This window comes from Heterodontus francisci, chromosome 19 (assembly GCF_036365525.1).
Source record: "Heterodontus francisci isolate sHetFra1 chromosome 19, sHetFra1.hap1, whole genome shotgun sequence".
NCBI classification, from domain to species: domain Eukaryota; kingdom Metazoa; phylum Chordata; class Chondrichthyes; order Heterodontiformes; family Heterodontidae; genus Heterodontus; species Heterodontus francisci.
The window spans coordinates 66,082,030-66,102,476 of NC_090389.1; the positions used below are offsets into that span (position 1 = coordinate 66,082,030).

General features: G+C 44.6%; 1 protein-coding gene and 1 long non-coding RNA gene across 3 annotated transcripts in view; one reads left to right on the forward strand and one right to left on the reverse strand.

Moving 5' to 3' along the window:
• The window catches only part of syn2b (synapsin IIb), a 420,009-nt gene that overhangs the window by 23,199 nt on the left and 376,363 nt on the right, over positions 1-20,447 (reverse strand). The window lies entirely within an intron of this gene.
• On the forward strand, positions 4,569-6,630 carry LOC137380139 (uncharacterized). Its single transcript, XR_010976980.1, has 3 exons — positions 4,569-4,621; positions 6,276-6,434; positions 6,564-6,630. It is a non-coding gene; the product is annotated as an uncharacterized lncRNA (long non-coding RNA).

Consider the following 20,447-nt stretch of genomic DNA (forward strand, 5'->3'; position numbering starts at 1 on the left):
CCAGTTTGACTGCTGATTGTCAGTGCATGCCAAGGAATCCCACAGAAATTGGTAGTGGACTCCTCCACACACTTTGACATATTTTGGAAGCTCCTTGGCAGGCCCCCCCAATGCAACGAGCAATTGCTGGACCACAGAAAGCATCTTTCTTTTAAAGGAAGGGCTCCTGAAATCTGCATCTCTGTCCACTTCAGTGGACATAACAAAAGAAATAGGAGCAGGGGTAGATCTTACGGCCCCTTGAGACTGCTCCGCCATTCAATAAGACCATGGCTGATATGATCGTGGCTTGAACTCCACTTTCCTGTCTTTCTGTGAGCTGTATTCTGGATTGTCCATTCCACCTCCAGTTGCTTCTGCTGAGGTGTGTTTGATGAATCACCTACTGAAAACCCCTTGAGCTCACTATCTATACCACACTGCCAGGTTTTGAGCTAGTGCTTAGAAGCAAGTGACCGTGAATCTTTGGGAACGTTGTTCCCTCATACCGTGTGCCTGCAAGGCATGAGGTGTCCAATAGACCCGGAGAAGGGGAGAGGGTCAAGTACATGTAATGCCAAGGATAAGCAGCAGCAATAGCAGCAGTGAAATGTCAGTGGAATGCATTACCAGATGGCCATGCCGAGTGTGTGAGTGAGAAAGTTAAGTAGAAATATAAAAAGGGAAGATGCCCAAACAGTTGCAGTAAGTGGCTTTCAACCTAGCTATCTCCAGTGCTGCGCTCCCTCTCTCTGCCGATGATGTTAATGGCCTTCTCTTCCATTGGTGTCAGGATACATATTGAAACAGGGCCTCCTTTTGGATTTGCACTTTCCCCTCTGTTGTGTTCCCAGCTTCTCCTGCAAGAAGAATGGATGTGGGTTAGTTTGGGCCTTGTTGCAGAGTTTTGAAGATGTTTGAGGCAGCTTCGAATTGTGCGCAAGATGAAATGAAGAAGGAGCAAGTTTTTCATAGAGGATAAAGTTGTTGTGAGGGCAGTAGCAGATTTTGACTGCAAGCAGAAGGGGGTACAGTGATTGGAGGAGAAGTATGGAAAGTGGGAGAGGGAAAGTTTGGCAGTGGTGGGGCTAGATGACAATAATAAAACAACGAATCAAAAAATAACTTTACATATAAATAATGCCTTAACATAGGAAAGCATTCCAAGGAGTTTCAGAAAAGCATAATCAGACAAAGATTGACACCAATCTAGAGAATGAGATACTAGGAAGGGTGGTGCAGGGCTGTGCAGAGAGTAAGATTTGCAAAAGGGTGTCTTACCTTAGCAGTCCTGGTGATTTCAATTTTTTCTTGCACTGCAGCTAGATGCTGGAAACAAAGCAGCTGGCAATGACTTGCTCCACTATCTCTCTCCATTGCAGCTGAGAATTTTGAATGGGCACCCATCGCCCATGGGCAGGAAAGAGGGTCTCCTTTCTGCTGCTGACTTGCTGTATGAGCACCTCCACCGCTGCATCAGAGAATCTAAGGGTCCTGACTGCTGTTTCAGAAAATCACTTTTCATTCCCCCATAGAAAGGTACAACTCCCCTTAAGAAGCCACAGGCTGCCTTTAAGTAGTGGCTGCCCCACCAGATTTCCTGCCCTCTCAATCTGCTTATAGGAAGTACAATGAGCAGTGACAGTTCGTTGATTCCATTTAAATTAGGCCTGGCCATGGAAATGACACAGACCCTCAGCTGACTGTATTGGATGGTGGAATGGACCCAGGCTGACCAATCTACGCCAGCCATGAAAATCAGCCACATTAAGCGAAACATAAGCTGTTCAGACGGGATATACCCAAGGATATTACGGGAAGCGATTGCTGCGCCTTTGGCGATGATCTTTGCGTCTTCACTGTCCACTGGAGCAGTACCAGATGATTGGAGGGTGGCAAATGTTGTTCCCTTGTTCAAGAAAGGGAATAGGGATAACCCTGGGAATTATAGACCAGTCAGTCTTACGTCGGTAGTGGGCAAATTATTGGAGAGGATTCTGAGAGACAGGATTTATGATTATTTGGAAAAGCATGGTTTGATTAGAGACAGTCAGCATGGCTTTGTGAGGGGCAGGTCATGCCTCACAAGCCTTATTGAATTCTTTGAAGATGTGACAAAACACATTGATGAAGGAAGAGCAGTGGATGTGGTGTATATGGATTTTAGCAAGGCATTTGATAAGGTTCCCCATGGTAGGCTCATTCAGAAAGTAAGGAGGCATGGGATTCAGGGAATGTTGGCTGTCTGGATACAAAATTGGCTGGCCCATAGAAGTCAGAGGGTGGTAGTAGATGGAAAGTATTCAGCATGGAGCTCGGTGACCAGTGGTGTTCCACAAGGATCTGTTCTGGGACCTCTGCTCTTTGTGATTTTTATAAATGACTTGGATGAGGAAGTGGAAGGCTGGGTTAGCAAGTTTGCCGATGACACGAAGGTTGCTGGAGTTGTGGATAGTGTGGAAGGCTATTGTAGGTTGCAACGGGACATTGACAGGATGCAGAGCTGGGCTGAGAAGTGGCAGATGGAGTTCAACCTGGAAAAGTGTGAAGTGATTCATTTTGGAAGGTCGAATTTGAATGCGGAATACAGGCTTAAAGACAGGATTCTTGGTAGTGTGGAGGAACAGAGGGATCTTGGGGTCCATGTCCATAGATCGCTCAAAGTTGCCACCCAAGTTGATAGGGTTGTTAAGAAGGCGTATGGTGTGTTGGCTTTCATTAACAGGGGGATTGAATTTAAGAGCCACGAGGTTATGCTGCAGCTCTATAAGGCCCTGGTTCGACCACACTTGGAATATTGTGTTCAGTTCTGGTCGCCTCATTATAGGAAGGATGTGGAAGCTTTAGAGAGGGTGCAGAGGAGATTTACCAGGATGCTGCCTGAACTGGAGGGCATGTCCTACGAAGAAAGATTGAGGGAGCTAGGGCTTTTCTCATTGGAGCGAAGAAGGATGAGAGGTGACTTGATAGAGGGGTACAAGATGATGAGAGGCATAGATAGAGTGGATAGTCAGAGACTTTTTCCCAGGGTGGAAAGGGCTATCACCAGGGGGCATAATTTTAAGGTGATTGGAGGAAGGTTTCGGGGAGATGTCAGAGGTAGGTTCTTTACACAGGGAGTGGTGGGTGCGTGGAATGCGCTGCCAGCGGTGGTAGTAGAAGCAGATACGTTAGGGGCATTTAAGCGACTCTTGGATAGGTACATGGATGATAGTCGAATGAAGGGTAGGTAGTTAGTTTGATCTTAGAGTAGGTTAAAGGTTCAGCACAACATCGTGGGCCGAAGGGCCTGTACAGTGCTGTACTGTTCTATGTTCTATGTTCAGTAGAAACTGCATTGCAATATGTGCAGTGATATATTTTGCAAAGGTAGTGGTGTAGATTTTGATCTCTCCTGCCTGGGTAGAGCACAAGAAGTTTAATTGGATGGGAAGGATGATATACGTGTAATGGAGACCACACAATTTTCCTTTGGTTACGGTAGGCCATTTGTACGGGAACTTCCCTGCCCAATATCCTTCACTGTATTTGCCGAGGCAATGCTTTAACGTGAGGCAGTTAAGGTTGAAATCTAACCCAATGTATTTAAAGTCAGAAGTCAAAAGACTCATGTGAATTTGCACATTATGAATATGGAATAAGGGAAAATCATGCAAAGAATTAATCATGTGACATTTATGAGTAGGGAGTTGGTGATTTATTGTAATATAATTACAGTTTATGAGCAATAATGAAACAGACATTTGAAATTTTTAAATATTTTATAACACCTAGATATTGCCTCTGCTTTCGTGCCATAATGTGTGGAGAAATAGCTATAATTAAATCCTTTGTGTATGAAACTGTTCTATTTCAATGTCCTGACTCTTGATTTGCTTCTCTCCCTAGTAATAACATTTTGATAAAATAACCTATTAACAATAATTATCTGCCACAATAATTTGAGATATATGACAAAATATTCAGAAACAGCATACACAAATATTCACAAACAGGGATGATGATTTCAACAAGACCACTGTGAAGCTTCAGGAGAGCACCTCTTTGATTTGGTTTTAGCTCTGTGAAACCAGTATTAAACCATACCTTATCCATTGCCCAATGATATCATGGTCTACTCAACCCACAGTTTATTATAGTTTCCATGACAACCCTTCTACATTGTTGAAAACATGCTGTGAAAAGTGTTTATTCATTCTTCACATGCAAACTCAATCTTTTCAGAATGCCAAATTACCATCAATTTAGGGAGAGACTGCAGTGTCCCAGTTTTGCCTGAAATTAACTTTAATACCAGATTTTCTTCAGTGATTGCAAAAATTGAAATAGAAACAGCAAGCATATAAACGAGAAAAATTATACTGAAGCCGATATTATACAGGCTGCTGCACAAACTTTGCATTCTAGTTTCATAGGTCATTTTTAAGTAAATTTTAAAAATGTGTAGTAGCACTGAATTAATGATTCCCTCTTTATATATTTCTAAGTTTATAACCTGACCGAAATCTTGGCAAACATTTAGCAATACTCTTCCATGATCAAATTAATGATTACAATTTCAGTAGGTGTTGATGCATGGATAAGACTGTAAAGACTAGAGTTTAACAGGGTGTGAATCGGGCAGCTGGGAGCAAGGAAAGTGGTAAGTCCCCATGGCATCGTTAATGTGACACCAGGACAATTTAAAAACCCAGGCATCAATTTAATATGATCGATGCGTTGCCCAGCCAATCACATCAGAAAACAGGCTTATTTTCAGCGCACAATTTTTGGTGGACCTCCTGAGGCCTATTTAGCATTAAAATACACCTATTTTAGAACACCAGTTCTAAAGAGTGTGCAGGAACAGAGGGACCTGGGGTTGCATGTGCATCAAGCTTTGAAGGTGTCAGGACATATTGAGAGAGTGGTTAGTAAAGCATATGGGATTTTGGGTTTCATAAATAGAGGCATTGTGTTTTGTTTATTCATTTGTGGGATGTGGGCATCACTGGCTGGCCTGCATTTATTGCCCATCCCTAATTGCCCTTAAGAAGGTGGTGGCTGCAGTACTTGGGATGTAGGTACAGCAACAGTGCTGTTAGGAAGGGATTTCCAGGCTTTTGACCCAGCGACAGTGAAAGAACGGCGATATAGTTCCAAGTCAGGATGGTGTGTGGCTTGGAGGGGAACTTGCAGGTGTTCCCATGCATCTGCTACCCTTCTCCTTCTAGGTGGTGGACATCGCAGGTTTGAAACTTTTTTACATAGTGGGCAGTAATGACCTGGAACTCGCTGCCCAAAAGGATGGTGGAAGCGGAGACAATCGATGACTTCAAAAGGAAATTGTGTGGCCACTTGAAGGAAATAAATTTGCAGGGCTAGGGGGATCGAGTAGGGGAATGAGACTGACTGGATATCTCTGTGGAAAGCCTGTTGGATTTGAAGGGCCGAATAGCCTCCTTCTGTGCCGTAAATGACTCTATGATGCCAGATTTTGTGATTATACTGCTGGAAGAAGGACCATTAGGAGAATAAGTTGCAGGATTGCCCCAAGGTTTTCAGATACATCTCGGAGCAGCAATAGATGAGGACAGGCCTTTGGGATATAAACATATCTTGGGCAGTTTTGCAAAACTGGGAGAATGGCATCAGCTGCCTGATATAAAGGCTTCAATGGACATGAAGATCGTGCAGGGCATATAACAGGCAGCCAATGCAATACCATCCATTTTACATGACTGTCCAAGGTGAATTTTTACCCCTTCATCTATCTCGACAACACTTGCTGTCACTCCTTTTATCCCTCCTTGCTACTCTAAACAAATTCCTCCCCTCCACACATCATTAATCATGCAAGCACAAGGATGCACATCTCTGTCTCATTCCAAACAGACTTATATCTTCTTTTGCTCTCTTCACACCACACACTTCCAGCATTCTTTCATCATATCCTAGCACTTGCACAAGCTCGAAGCTCCTCCAAGCACTCCTTTCACATCATATTCCACATAGTTTGCTATACGTTCATCATTTCCCCATCCTCATTCTAGCTTACTGCTTCTACAGCTCTTAGTATTTTTTTTATTCATTCATGAGATGTGGGCATCGTAGGCAAGGACAGCATTTGTTGCCCATCCCTAATTGGCCTTGAGAAGGTGGTGGCCTTCTTGAACTGCTGCAGTCCTTGGGGTGTAAATACACCAACAGTACTTTGAGGAAGGGAGTTCTGGACATACAAGCCCATGATAATTCCATCTGTCTTTTCAACAATTACAATTACAATCAACAATTATGTGCCCCCTCTTGTTCTGCAGGACCAAACAGCACAGAATGCAAGTGAGAGGGCCAAGACTGGAGGAGGAGTACCTAACATCATAGCCCATATCCAAGCAGAGCAAAAAGCTCTGGACATTAATGGCCCAAGTGAAGCCATGAGTATCGGGGAAGGCAAGGCTGGCGGGTTATCTGAGCAGGTTGTCTGCATATTACTTGTTATCCTTCTTTCACCTCAACAACTGTTCAGCATTCTAAAGACTGTCACCTGCTAATGACTAGCCTCTCAGAACCATAATAACTTTTATCCTGTTTTTTCTTTCCTGTAGGTCCTTCTCAGGAACAAAAACGTCCTGTGGAAGACACCCTAGAGGAGGACGATTGTCCTGAAGATGCACCGTCATGTGCTCCATCCTTTCCCAGCATGTCACTGATATAAATGTTGGCTGAATGGCTTCAATATTCTTTAATGTAGTATAAAGGGAGTGACAAAAGGATGTAACAGGGGCTGCTACTCTTAGTTGTGAATATACTCAACGACTGAGTATCTACAGTCCTCTGTGGTAGAGAATTCCAAAGATTCATAATCCTCTGGCAGGTGCCTCGGTTGACTAAGAAAACTTTGTGGTTAAAATGGCAGCCAGCGTGAATGCAGCCAGAATGGAGCAATAAGTATTTTAACCGTCTACCAGCCATGTTCCGGCTGGGAGTGCAGGGTTAAAACCTTAAGATTGGATATTAATTTGTTTAAGATGATGTGATAATCATCTTGGAGACCAAAAAAAGCTGCAACTTTGCCAGTACTACATGTTTTGCATATTGCAAAAGATTAAATTCCTGTTTGTTACAACCAAGACGGGAGTAATGCACTGTTAATTCAGTCGCACTACTCCACAGGTCATACCATATCAAATAAACATTCCTACCTAACGAAGACTAGCCAAATTAAACGCTATTTTCCCCCAGAATAAAGCACACCAAACCAGGTTTCTTTAATGAAGAACAACTTATTCGAAAAGAAATAATAGGTCTTAACAACTAATGAGATAAATTCCTATATATGAGAAAACTCCTTAATCCCTTAACTCTCATGCACACACACATACATTTCAAAAGAAATGGTTAACTAGTTTAAAAAGGGTATTTTACATTACAACTGTTTCTTAGGAATAAAAGGAATAATAAAAGTAATGGAGGTTCATGTTCTGGTAGGATGTTTTTGGTACGGTGAGGTGTCCCAGAGTCAGATGCCACTCCAAGTCTCTCCAGGCGAGGTTGATGAAGTGTCTGTGATGGGTAGGTGTTCATGGCAATTTAACTGCAGCAGGTGTCATGCAGGTCTTCCATCAGGGGTGCAGCAACAGGTCTGCTTGGGGTTTGAAGCAGCAGTCTAGCAGTAGAAGAATTCTTCAGATTTCAGGATTTTTTAGGACACAGAAGGCAGCAGGAATCTGCCACCTTTCAAATGCAGGATTCCTTTTCAAGAGATGCAAGTCTCCTTTACAGAGAAAGGTAACACTTTTCTGGGTCTTTTCTCTCTGGCTCCAGCTAGGACAAGCAAAGATTTCAAATGCCTGCTCTTTGTCCAATTCACTGGCTTTTAAAGGGTCCAAAGTGAAAAAAGAATCTTCCTGAACATGGTCACATGTCCAAACACAGTGTCTCCCCTGGTTCAAAAACTGCTCTGAAGAAAGGTCAAACCCCTGTGATTTCCATGAAACTGCTGACCTTCCTGTCGTTTTACAAGTTTAACTTCCTTTCAAAAGACCCATAAAGTTCAACTTTTTGTTCTGAAATTCCTTTCAAAACATTGCTGGAATTCCAATTATTTTTGTAGGTGTATTTCACTGAGCAACATCCTATTTTCAGTTTTTTTTGAAACACATAGAAGTCCAAGATTTTAGTCCAAAAATAAAACCTTTGTGACATGTTGTACTGGCAGTGTGACTGCACTATGAAAAATCCCTTACCAGAGGTAGAATTATGCTGAGCAATTTAGATCAGCATAAATGGAAAACACTGATACTTAGCATACTTACCTACCCAATGGGGGGAATTTTAACTCCCAAGGAGGGGTGGGAAGGAAAAATTATTTTAACCAATCTTGACCTGCGGTTTTAATGGAGCTGGGTCAGGGATCAAGTGATCAATCCACGCTCAGGAATCACTGAAATCTTTTAAGGAGGTTGCGTGCCTCTATTTTAACAAGAGTTATATGTTTTAACTTATGGAGGCCTGTATTTCAGGGTGGGAATGGAGGCAGGCCAACTATTGCAGGCCCGATTTAAACTCACCATGGCTGCCATTACTGTGGCTGCCATTTCACTGCTGTGACTGGACAGTGAAGCTTCACAGAAAACTTCATTTCCATGATGTCTTAGGAGAGCCAGAAGCCTGGAACCCGGGACAGGGCAGCCCCTCGTTTTCCAGATATGGACCCAGAGGTGATGCTGGAGGCCATGAGGGAGAGGACCGAGATCCTCTTACGAGAGGGTGGCAGAAGGAGACAACCCACACAGACCAAGCAGGCGTGGATGGACATCACTGCCACTGTCAACAACAGAGGTTTGAGAAGAACTGGGATCCAGTGCAGGAAATGGTTCAATGACCTGATAAGCTCTGGCAAGGTGAGTGCTAACCCCACCCCTCAAGACAGGCCTCTGGGTATGCACCGTCCAGCAGACACACCAGCTGAGGAGCCTTAGGGCACATACGGCTCCTGAACATGGTAGGAATGTGTGCACAGGCTGAATCCTGACCCCTCAGAATGGCTCTGAGCCATAGTGCTTCTCTCTCTCCCCATCACCAGCCAAAGATCTGAAGAAGCACCGTCACACCTTACAAGTGCACCGTCCACCAATGCAGATACAGTCACCTTGGTGAGTGCTCACACGCGGTTAGATCGGGTGACACTGGGTGAGCAGCATGACAGAAGTGTGCAGGAGGAGGTGCCAGAGGCAGAGACAGCTGTGGTCAGTTCCTCTCGGAGGAGGGAGGACAGACACAGCCCTGTTCAGCTGGGCACAGATGCAGGGCCTCAGCAGTCCTTGGAAAGGAGGCTCTACCTAAGAACAGCAGCAGCAGATCTGCTCCCACATGTCGGAGTTCCCGGAGAGAGTGAGATGAGGAAAATGGAGGAGTCACTCTAGCCACAATGGCTCAAGGCTTTGAGTTCATGCGCTGCTCCATGGAGAGTGTGGCCAACCTCATGGAGAGCCATATGCAACAGTTTTGGGAGTGTATGCAGGAACTGCACACAGGTTGTAATTATGGGTGACTTCAATCTGCATATAGATTGGGCAAATCAAATTAGTCACAATACCATAGAGGAGGAATTCTTGGAGTGTATACAGGATGGTTTTCTGGACCAATACGTTGAGGAACCAACTAAAGAACAGGCCATCCTAGACTGGGTATTGTGTAATGAGAGAGGAATAATTGACAACCCAGTGTACGAGACCCCTTGGGGATAAGCAACAATAATATGATAGAATTCTTCATCAAGATAGAGAGTGACATAGTTGATTCTGAGACGACGGTCCTGAATCTTAGTAAAGGAAACTACGAAGGTATGAGGCGCGAGTTGGCTATGACGGATTGGGAAATGTTACTTAAAGGGATGATGGTGGATAGGCAATGGCAAACATTTAAAGAGCGCATGGATGAACTGCAACAATTGTTTATCCCTGTCTGGCGCAAAAGTAAAAAGGGAAATTGGAGATAGCATTAGATCCAAGGAAGAGGCATATAAATTTGCCAGAAAAAACAACAAACCTGAGGATTGGGAGCAGTTTAGAATTCAGCAAAGGAGGACCAAGGGAATGATTAAGAAGGGGAAAATAGAGTATGAGAGCAAGCTTGCGGGGAACATAAAAACTGACTGTAAAAGTTCCTATAGGTATGTGAAGAGAAAAAGATTGGTGAAGCCAAATATCAGAAACAGGGGAATTTATTATGGGGAACAAAGAAATGGCTGACCAACTAAATGCATACTTTGGTTCTGTCTTCACAAAGGAGGACACAAATATCATACCAGAAATGTTGGGAAACACGGGGCTTAGTGAGAGAGAGGAACTGAAGGAAATCAGTATTAGTAGAGAAATGGTGTTGGGGAAATTGATGGGATTGAAGGCCGATAAATCCCCAGGGCCTGATGGTATGCATCCCAGAGTACTTAAGGAAGTGGCCCTGGAAATAGTGGATGCATTGGTGGTTACCTTCCAAGATTCTATAGACTCTGGAACAGTTCCTACAGATTGGCGGGTAGCTAATGTAACCCCACTATTTAAAAAGGGAGGTAGAGAGAAAGCAGGGAATTATAGACCAGTCAGCCTGACGTCAGGAGTGGGGAAAATTCTAGAGTCTATTATCAAAGATTTTATAGCAGACTACTTAGAGAACAGTGGTAGAATTGGGCAGAGTCAGCATGGATTTACGAAAGGGAAATCATGCTTGACAAATCTACAAGAATTCTTTGAGGATGTAACCAGTAGAGTTGATGAGGGGGAGCCAGTGGATGTGGTTTATTTGGACTTTCAGAAGGCTTTCGACAAAGTCCCACATAAGAGATTAGCTTGTAAAATTAAAGTGCATGGGATTGGGGATAGTGTATTGCGATGGATAGAAAATTGGTTGGCAGACAGGAAACAAAAAGTAGGAATAAATGGGTCTTTTTCCGAATGGCAGGCAGTGACTAGTGGGGTACCGCAGGGATCAGTGCTAGGACCCCAGCTATTCACAATATATATTAATGATTTAGATGAGAGAACTAAATGTGATAGCTCCAAATTTGCAGATGACACAAAACTGGGTGGGAGGGTGAGTTGTGAGGGGGATGCAGAGAGGCTTCAGGGTGATTTGGACAAGTTGAGTGAGTGGGCAAATGCATGGCAGATGCAGTATAAAGTGGATAAATGTGAGGTTATCCACTTTGGTAGCAAAAACAGGAAGGCAGATTATTATCTGAACGGCTATAAACTGAGAGAGGGGAATATGCAGCGAGACCTGGGTGTTCTTATACACCAGTCGCTGAAGGTAAGCATGTAGGTGCAACAGGCAGTAAAAAAGGCAAATGGTATGTTGGCCTTCATAGCAAGAGAATTCGAGTACAGGAGCAGGGATGTCGTGCTGCAATTATACAGGGCCTTGGTGAGGCCACACCTGGAATATTGTGTGCAGTTTTGGTCTCCTTATCTGAGGAAGGATGTTCTTGCTATAGAGGGAGTGCAGCGAAGGTTTACCAGACTGATTCCTGGGATGGTGGGACTGACGTATGAGGAGAGATTGAGTCGGTTAGGATTATATTCGCTGGAGTTCAGAAGAGTGTGGGGGGATCTCATAGAAACCTATAAAATTCTAACAGGACTTGACAGGATAGATGCAGGAAGGATGTTCCCGATAGTGGGGGAGTCCAGAACCAGGGGTCATAGTCTAAGGATATGGGGTAAACCTTTCAGGACTGAGATGAGGAGAAGTTTCTTCACCCAGAGAGTGGCGAGCCTGTGGAATTCACTACCACAGAAAGCAGTTGAGGCCAAAACATTGTATGTTTTCAAGAAGGAGTTTGATATAGCTCTTGGGTCTAAAGGGATCAAAGGGTATGGGGCGAAAGCGGGAACAGGTTACTGAGTTGGATGATCAGCCATGATCATAATGAATGGCGGAGCAGGCTTGAAGGGCTGAATGGTCTACTCCTCCTATTTTCTATGTTTTTATGATGCATGCCAATGCATGCTATGTAGCCTGGCCCGGTTAGTGGCGTTGATGGCGCAGAGATGTTTGGAGGTGATGCCAGTTGCACCCCAGTTGGTGCTCCCCAGCAGCCATAAGGAGAGCCAGCCAAGGGCTGAGGATGTCACTGAGGAGGATGAGCGTGCCACCCCGCATGGGGTGCTTTCATCATCCTTAGCCTCCTTGGCTTCTCTGACAGTGGAAACATCTGTGCAGCAGCGCCAAGTGACGGAGGTTGCCCATGCAATGATGCAGGTGCAGCAGCCTCTGGAGATGCGCCCACGGGCACCTCCATGACGAGGATGACCACCGCATGCATCTCAGCCACTGGGCAAGACATGTGAGCAGGCTGCCTCCAACACCTCCGAGGCCACAGGGGAGCACCGCATAGAAGTGGCCGAGCGCGGAGGCCACCATGTCGGGCGGAGCACTGTGTGTCACTGGGGCATCTTCTTGATGTAACTGCGCACTGTTTCGTTTTCTGAGCACTAGGTAAATAATGACACTTGAAGCCACACATGTGAGACTCCTTTATTGATGGCGGACAGGAAAAGAGGTATAAGGTCGTGAAGGAGATCAAGGGTTCCTCAATGGTGACTATGCAACCTTCATCGATGTTCTTTACATGTTCTTGGCAGCATCTTCAATGGAAGTGTTCGCACAGGCACCTCAGAGTGAGTTCCATACCATTCCCTTCATCCTAGGTCTAAGGGGCTCAGTTGAAACGTTCCTGAATCATATTATCCCTGATGTTGTTGGCATCCTGATGAGACTTCCGAGCCCAGCACTGTGCTCGGCCACCTCCCTGTGCAGGCAGAGCACTTTGGTGTTCTGCATCTTCCCCCGGGCCTACTCTTACTCCTCCTCTTCCATGTCTTGCTTCTCCTTTTCCTCTGATGTACTGTGTCATTCCAGGGCCTCAACCTCTTCAAGGTCCACACCTCTCTAGGGGGCCATGTTATAGAGAGTGCAGCAGACCACCACAATGAGCATGGTCCTTGCAGGAATGTATTGCAGAGTGCCACTCAAGTGGTCCAGTCACCAGGACTGCATCTTGAGAACCCCTAATGCCTGCTCAATGGTGGTCCTAGTGAGCAGATGGCTTTGGTTGTATCGTCTCTGTGCCTCTGCTCCGGGTATCGTAGAGTGAGGAGTAGCCATGTCTTCAAGAGATATCCTTTGTTCCCAAGGATCCATCCACGGACTTTGGGGGTTGGAGTGAAGAGCTGCAGCAGCCTGGACTGGCGGAGGATGAAGGAGTCATGGCAGCTACCAGGAAAGTGAGCACACAGATGGAGGAAGCTTTTGTTGTGGTTGTAGACCAGCTGAACTTTGAAGGAGTGGAAGCCCTTCCTGTTGATGAATCTAAGCAGATGGTCACTGGGTGCTTTGATGGCCACATGGATGCAATCGATGATGCCCTGCACCTGGGAGAATCTAGCAATGGAGTCAAAACCCACTGCCCTCTGTGCCCGAGAGGCCGCATCTGTCGTAAACTGAATGTACTGTCCAGCTCTGGCAAATAGGGCATCAGTAACCTGCCAAGAAGCAGTAGTGTGCTGCCACTTGCGAGATGCTACTAAAGTTTGCAGCAGATCCTTGAAAGGAACCAGAAGTGAAGAAGTTCAAGGTCACAGTGACTTTGATGGCTGCTGGCTGGTATGGCAAACAGTGCTGTAAGGTGTGCGGTCTTCGGTGATTAGGGCACAGATGTCTGTGACCATCTGCGTGGAGAGTTGCAGTCACCTGCTGCACTGGTTCTCGGTCATCTCCAGTTATCTCCGTCTTTGGTGGTTGATTCTAAGCTGAGGTATGGCCTCCTTGTCCTTCCTGCCCTCGTCCCTCTCCTCTGCCCTCCTGATGCCCAGGGCTCTGTCCTTCCTGTAGAGGATGTTGGTGCTCATTCATACTGGGCCCAAATTCTGAGAGTCGTTACTCCATTGTCCACTTCTGCTTACCTTATAATCAGGTGGCCACCCAATTGTCCTTGGCATCCTGACTCCCTGCTTTTATACTCCTGCAGTCCAGGAGGGTGATGACACCCTGCACTGCCCAAGTGCTTACTCCCCACTCTCCCCACCGCCCGTGCTCCACCAAGGGTACCTGTTTGTCAATGGCTGTGTCCCTCTCTGCGCCATTCACCCTTTTACGGGGCCCAGGTAATTCCCTGGGCTGGTCATGGCTGGCCTCCCACTGTGTACCTGCCTCCCTTCACCTGGTCTGTCCCAGACAGTGCATGCAGCCCATGTGTCTCCACGAAAATCTCAACATTCCCAATTAATGAGCTCTTAGTGAGCTCCTTAACCAGCTCAATTGTCCTTAATCAGGGATCGGACAGGATTGCGGGGCTACCCCGGTGAACATGGCCGATATCAGGAAATCAGCACGCTGGCCAGTGCTGGTAGTCCAGCCCCAGCCACCCAAAAGTGATGAGTGTGCTAGGAGGGAATGTAAGCTGTGAGGAGGACACAAAGAGGCTACAAAGAGATAAAGACGGGTTAAGTGAATGGACAACAAGGTGTCAGATGGAGTATAATGTGGGGAAGTGTCAGGTTATTCACTTTGGTAGTAAGAATAGAAAAGCAGAATATTTTTAAAAAGGCGTTAAACTTCTAAATGTTGATGTTCAAAGAGACTTGGGTGCACTCGTACAAGGAACACAGAAAGCTAGCATGCAGGCACAGCAAGCAATTAGGAAGGCCTTTATTGCCAGGGGATTGGAGGACAAGAATAAATTATACAGGGCTTTAGTGATACCACACCTGGAGAACGGGGCGCAGTTTAGGTCTCCATATTGAAGGAAGGATATACTTGCATTAAATGCTCATTTGATTGCTTCCTGGGATGAGAGGGTTGTCCTATGATGAGAGGCTGAGTAAATTGGGCCTGTACTTACTGGAGTTTAGAAGAATGAGTGGTGATTTTATTGAAACAGACAAGATTCTGAAGGAGCTTGACAGGGTAGACAATAAGAGGGTGTGTCCCCTGGCTGGGGAATCTAAAACATAGGGGCAAATCCTTCGGATAAGGGGTCAATCATTTAGGACTGAGATGGGAAGAAATTTCTTCACTCAGTGGGTTGTGAATCTTTGGAATTTTCTACCCCAAAGTGTTGTGGATGCTCCAATGTTATGTATGTTTAAGGCTGAGATGGACAGATGTTTGGTCTCTCAGGGAACGAAGGGATATGGGGAGCGGGCAGGAAAATGTTGAGGCAGAAGATCAACCATGATCGTATTGAATGGTGAGCAGGCTCAAGGGGCCAAATGGTCTACTCCTGCTACTACTTCTTATGTTCTTATTGTCAGAAAGTGGTTTGCCATCGCACTCTTCTGACCTTTATGTCCACTGACTTTTATGCTCCTTCTCCCCTTAAGAATGTTGCCGCCAAGGCCTACCAGAAAACAAGTGGAGGACATGCAGTTGAGGGCGGGATGATGGTGTGATGCCATTTACCATATTTTCTATCATGCTGCACCTCTTTACATTAGTTGCAGAACCTTGTTGGAAGAATGAACCTCAGGATATAAATTGCAGTGGAGGACTTTGGAAGACATCAAACCGAGTGAGGAGTGATTTTGATTTATTGAAAGGAGAGGATTTTTTTTTGGTTGGAGGTATTTTATTGCTGTTGCCAGTTTAAGTACTTTAACTTAGGGTTCGTTAACAAGTGAGACCTGTGGCACTGAATTCAGGATGGGAGTGATTTAAAGGGGTCTGCACTGTCTCTTAAAGGGGAATTTCCCTTGCGCTGTCAGAGAGTATTGCAGTAACTGTAGGTATTCCTACATTTGGAATTCCTTGATGAAGAGCAGCAGGGGTGGGTTAATGCATAGGTTTACAAAGCCCTTACCCTGGGCCCCAGACAAATATGGGGCCTCCAGGAAAACCCACCATAACATAGAGAAACAGCATTCAACAAGTCGATAAAAAGATTCCAGCATAAAGTGGAAGAAGGGGTTCTAGAGTTGTGCACATAAGTAATTGCTCTAAGTGGAGCTAGCTAGCTCCCTTCACCAGAGGGTTACTTGTACAGGTGTTGTTTTAAGAAAATACAAATGGTGATGATGTTCATTATGGGCAAAGAAGAAAAAGAGGACATACCCAGTGTGTTAACTTGCCAGCACTGGTGAGATTATTTCTTCTCTTGTTCTGCAGTTCTGGGGGTGAGGACGGTGTCACTCTGTGCCAGTGCCAGTACTGCCTTCCTGGTAGCATGAGTTACATTTATGTGTGACACATACACAGGAGTCTGTGCCTCTTGCCTTTGATTTCCTTCAGGAGATCTGAATTAGTGAAGCTGTGTGTTGTTCTTCTTTGGTTTGGTGCCATGCCCTGCTGCCCTGCAGACCCAGATGGTGTCTGTTAGGTCATAATACTGCCTATGTTTGAATGTCATTACATAGAATGCTACAGTACAGAAACAGGCCATTCAGCCCTACTAGTCCATGCCAGTGTTTATGTTCCACATAAGCCTCCTCCCACCCCTACTTCATCTCACCCTATCACCATATCTTTCTAAAAGCTTTTGCCCTCATGTATTTATCCAGCTTCCTCTTAAATGCATCTGCACTATTTGCCTCAACCATTCCCTGTGGTAGTGAGTTCCACATTCTCAACATTCTCTGAGTAAAGAAGTTTCTCCTGAATTCCCTATTGGATTTATTAGTGGTTGTCTCCCCAACAAGTGGAAACATATTCTCTACGTCAACCCTATCAAAACCCCTTCACAATTATAAAGACCTCTATCAAGTCACACATCAGCCTTCTCTTTTCTGGAGAAAAGAACCCCAGTCTGTTCAGTCTTTCCTGATCGTTCTAACTTCTCCATCTGGTATCATCCTTGTAAATCCTTTCCATACCTTCTCCAGTGCCTCTATATCCTTTTCATAATATGGAGACCAGAACTGTACACAATATTCCAAGTGCGGTCTAACCAAGGTTCTATACAACTTTTACATAACTTCTCTGCTATTTAATTCTATCGCTCTAGAAATGAACCCCAGTGTTTTTTTTTTATGGCCTTGTTAACCTGCATTTTACTTTTAGGGATTTCTGTATCTATGCCCCTAGAATCCCTCCTGGTGTGTCTGTACCTTTGAAAGCCTTCTCCTCACTCCCCAGAATATCGGTAACCCTAGAATGCCCTCACAGTGTATCGGAACCCCTAGAATGTCACTGTCCTCGTCCCCAGAACTGCACAGCAAGAGAAGAAATAATCTCACCAGGGCTGGTGAGCTAACACACTGAACACATCTGTACCCTAGAATACAAACACACGAATTAGGAGCAGAAGTAGGCCATTCTGCCTGTCGATTCTGCTCTACCATTAAATAAGATTATGGCTGATCTGTTTGTGTTTTGAATTCCACACTCCCATCTACCCCCGATACCCCTTATTCCCTTGCCTATCAAGAATCTATCTACCTCCACCTTAAAGGTATTCAATGTCTCTGCCTCCACCACCTTCTGAGGCAGAGAGTTCCAAAGTTGCACAATCCCTCTGAAAGAAAAAAATTCTCCTCATCTCTGTCCTAACAGCGAGACCCCTAATTTTAAAACAGTGCCCCCTAGTTCTGGACTCACCCACAAGAGGAAACATCCTCTCCACATCCACCTTGTCAAGACCATTCCGGATCTGATGTACTTCAATCAAGTCTCCCCTCACTCTTCTAAACTCCAGTGAATGCTTATATACAATAAAAATATTGACAAGACATACAGTGAGTTATTAGAGAGTTCAAGTAAAAGCGGCAAGCCCTGTTCCTCTCTTAATTATCCCTCAATTTGCTGCTCAAAAATGAACATTGGAGCAGAATAAGCTATTTAGCCCCTTGAGCCTGTTCTACAGGCTGAACTGTCTTTAAAGGTTGCACTGAGGTTTCCAGAGAATTCAACTACTTACAATCGTTTTACACAAGTTTTAGGCAAAAGACTGCACCAATGTGACTGCAAATTATTTGACCCAGGAAACATGCGTGAAATTTCCTCTGCGAGCCCCCAGTGGGTGCAAATGCTATTACAAGGTGCAATAGCGACATAACTCACTCGAATGAAATTCTGAAGTTTTAGTTTGAAGCAATTAACAGAACATTTCAAGATAATAGATCTATGTGCTTGATTTGGCAACACAATTACTAAAAAGTTGCTCTATATATCTTTGAGTAATCACTAAATACATATTTCACGAATGCTAAAGTAAATTTTGAACTTAGTTGTCTGGTTGCTAATCTGGTTCACAGAAAACCAGTGAATTTGTAATTTTTAAAATTTGTTTCATGCAATGTGGGCGTCGCTGGCCAGGCCAGTATTTATCGCCCATCCCTAATTGCCCATGAGAAGGTGGTGGTGAGCTGCCTTCTTGAATTATTGCCATCCATGTGGGTTAAGTACATCCACAGTTCTATTAGGAAGGGAGTTCCAGTATTTTGACCCAGCTTACAAATTTATGGTGCAGACATCGAAAAATTTTCTTAAGACTAAGCAAAAGCCTACAGCTGTTGACTTTAACTTTTCTAGAACCTTTGATTAGGTATGTTATCTTGGCCAAACTGAGAAGCTGACCTCTAGTGGCATATCTGGTAAACCAAGGAAGCGAATGGCCCTGAATTTCCCTGATCCAACTTGTGCTAAAATTTATGCCGGTTTCCACCCCAGTCTTACCAATGGCATCTTATGTTGAAAGTTCCTGAAAATTTCATCAATATACACCAGAATGTAAAAACTGGCGTAAAACAAATAGAAATCAGCATAAATCATCGGGGCCCAAGGACAGCACGGAAAATCCAGCATCTATCTTCATAAAGTTGCTCTTTGTCATATTGATGTTACGCAAATTAAAGTTTGCAGCCATCAAAACATTATTTAACACAGCATATTTATGAAAATGCAATTGTGGAAGCTTTTCTCTTTTTAATGTAGCAGATTCTGATGCCATAAAAACGCATTCAAAATATAAAATTACAGTGCTAGTCTCAGTAAGGATAAATTAAAAAGAATTGCTAAATTGCTATGGAACATCAGAAGTAATGAGTTTGGGTTCTGATGCACGCAAATCTTTAGGCTTAAGATTATGGCTACAAATGCAGGAAACTCACGTGTTAGCTGGGCGGCTGAATGGCTTTTTTTGCCTCCTCATCAGAACGTTCGAGTTCAAGTCCCACTTCAGAGACATAAGCCCAAACTCTAGGCTGATACTCCAGTGCTACACAGGTGTCATTCTTCAGAAGAGATATTAAACGTTAAGGCCCCATTTGCTCCCTCAGGTGAATGTAAAAGATCCCGTGGCACTATTTCAAAGATTTCAAACAGGGGAGTTCTCCGAGATATCTTGGATAATATTAAACCCTCAACCAACATCGCTAAAACAGATTATCTGGTCATTATCACATTGCTGTTTGTGGCATCTTGCTGTGCACAAATTGGCTGCCATATTTCCTACATTACAACAATGACTACACTTCAAAACTACTTCATTGGCTGTTAGGCGCTTTGGGACATCCTTAGATCACAAAAGGTTCTATAGAAATGCAAGTTCTCTCCTGTACTCAATCCGTCATTCTATGTGATATAAAAACTCATTTCATTAGTTGATCACTCTTAGTGTGAAAAATTTCCTAATATCAGTCCTAAATTTAACATTTATTAGTTTCATCATCCTCCCACTCCTCCCTCACTCCCATTCTCCACCTTCTTTAACTCCCCTCCTCCTTCTACCTCTACTCTTCTCACAACTCCTCTCAGCTACTTCCTTTCCTGCCCTCTCTTCCTGCCCCACCTCTTCTTCCCTCTCTCCTTCCTTCTCTCTACTCCTGTTTCTTCCCTCTCCTCCTACCTCCAGATTCTCCTTCACTCTGCCTTTCCCATAGCTCTCTTCTTCCTACCACTTTGCTCCCATGCCCTACTCCCTCTATCCCCACTCCCCTCCTCATTCCACTTTGTATCTCTCTCTTCTGCCCGTTCTTTCCCTGTAGATTCTTCCTCCCCTCTCTTTTCTCTTCCCACTCTCTCCCCTTCCTTTCTGAGCTCATGCCTCCCATTCCCCACTCTTATCTGAACTTGCTCCTCACCTCCCTATCCATCTCCCCAGCCTCTCCTTCTCCTTGCAAACCTTTTCTTCCTCCTTGCCTGTTCCTCTTTACCTCCATACCTCCTTTCCTCTGCTCCCCTGTGCTCTGCATACTTCCCCTGTTCCTTTATGTACCTTCTCCTCTCCTGCACCTCTTTCTGTCCCTTGACGGTATGACTTCACCACTGATCAGCACCTTGGGGGAGGAAGTAACAGAAATGGGAAAATTCACTGATTTTAAAATTGGTCTAATACATTTGGTCCATATTTGATGCCATAAGGAGAATGAAATACTATAATCTCAGGGTCAGCTACTGTTCATAACGTATTCCACTGTTATTCCATCAGAAGCACAAAATACATTTATTAAGCTCCCTCCCCACCTTCTATAAAGCTATAGATCCTGTTTTCCAAG